At 42.6% G+C, this 1,890-nt stretch overlaps 1 non-coding gene across 1 annotated transcript; it reads right to left on the reverse strand.

The window, feature by feature from the left end:
• Positions 1 to 499: 499 nt before the first annotated feature.
• On the reverse strand, positions 500 to 632 carry LOC115870657. The gene has a single exon (XR_004046824.1). It is a non-coding gene; the product is annotated as a small nucleolar RNA SNORA84 (small nucleolar RNA).
• Positions 633 to 1,890: the final 1,258 nt, after the last annotated feature.

Here is a 1,890-nt window from a genome sequence, read left to right on the forward strand (position 1 = left end):
ACCAGATGTATTGAACAACAAAAATCACACACTAGTAGCCTTCTCTACTTTCTTCTTTTCTAAATCTCTCTACCCTTTGTGAAATCTTCTCACTGAATATTTCTCTTCAAGAAAGAATAAAGGAAAAGAAAATGGATAAGTTGTTCTACTCATGATGATTTATTATGTTTTAGTAAGATTCCTCTCTCTGCTTGTCTGTCTGTCTATCTATCTATCTATCTATCTATCTATCTATCTATCTATCTAATCATCTCTATCTTGTATTCCTCTCTCTCTTCTTGTCTATCTATCTATTTATCAATCTATCATATATCTAATCATCTCTATCTTGTATTCCTCCCTCCCCCATTTTCTCATATTCTCTCTGTCAAAGTGCCTTTGGGACTGTTTTAAAGGTACTGAGATGTAGGAAGAAACCATATCCTTTGTACCACACAGGTTTCCCTTCAATCTACAGAAATATAAGAGCAAGATTTCTTTTTTCTTTTTCTTTTCCCCCCCATGTACCAGTGACTGGGCTATGGAGGCTGCTGAAAAGGAACAGCCCCCATGCATACATCACAGCATTGCTCTGGCCCATCGCCATCGACTGGAAAGCTGTACTTGAACAAAGCCCCCAGCAACCACAGGGCATAAGAGCAAGATTTCTTTTGTCACAAACCTGCGTGTGCAGGCAGTACAGGTGTAAAAATGATAATGGGAGGGATGAGTGTGTCAGGAATTCTCTGATTCAGACTTTAAACATCTTTTCTTGCAAAAGACATCTGCTGAATAAAGAAAAAAAACACTACTAATAAGCTTGTCACCCACTCAACAATCATGCAGGAACCTCCCTGTGTGTCTGGCAGTAGTTAGCTTTGGAGAGGAGCACCTGAGCCATGTCTCGATATCGATCTTTTAGGAATTAGAATAGGCACATCTTTTCAGTAACCTGCCTCATCTTTCTCACTGGTGACTTGCCTGCATCTCACCAAAAATCCCAGCTTTATAAACAAACAATTTCCTCAGGTAATGCCTGAGGCATCCTCCTCTACGTGTTACTACCTATTGAGGGAGCTCAGCCTCTCTTTAGCTCATAACTTCTCACAGGTGAATAAGCTTTCAGATAAAAAGCAGAGGACCCAATAGAGCAAGGAGCAGGCTTTGCTAAAACTGCTGTGAGCCGCTACTAGACGGAATTGTTTCCTTTTTGATAACACCTGTGTTCTTTTAAGGAGCCCTGGTCGAGGGTCACTGGAGCTCTGGGAATGTAGTGGTTACACTTTGTGGTGCTAATCGCAAGGTCGGCGTTTTGAAACCACCCGGCAGGCGCCCAGGGAGAAAGCAAAGGCTGTTGACTCCTCTAAGTAACAGTGTTGGAGCCTCCACAGGAGCAGTTCCACCCGGTTCTGTAGCATTGCTATGAGTCAGCATTGATTCGATGGCAGTGAAGTTTTACTGAGGTAGTGTATTAGGTAAGGATTACGTTGCTAACTGCAGGTCAGTGGTTCGAACCTATCATTTGCTCTGCAGGAGACAGATGAGGTGGTCTGCTCCTGTAAAGATTTGAAGTCTCAGAAACCCAAAGATGCATTTCTACTTTGCCTCAAAGGTTATTATGATTCTGAATTGATCCCTTGGCAGTAAGTTTAGTTTGGCGTTTGGTCTAACAGTGCCATCATCTGTGGATAACTATGGCATTTCCAGCAGAGCCCTGATGGTGTAGTAGTTATGTGTTAGCCTGCAATCTGCAAGGTCGGCAGTTCGAACCATCAACAGCTCTGAAGAGAAACTCTGGGTTTTCTACTCCAGTAATATAGTCTCAGAAACCTGTTAGGTAGTTTAGCTTAGGGTATGGTATGGGGCATCCCTTACACATGCTCAGAAATCCAAGCTACTGGCTCCTGAAGG

This window comes from Echinops telfairi, unplaced genomic scaffold (assembly GCF_000313985.2).
Source record: "Echinops telfairi isolate 266 unplaced genomic scaffold, ASM31398v2 ScPeMD7_2186;HRSCAF=2738, whole genome shotgun sequence".
NCBI classification, from domain to species: domain Eukaryota; kingdom Metazoa; phylum Chordata; class Mammalia; order Afrosoricida; family Tenrecidae; genus Echinops; species Echinops telfairi.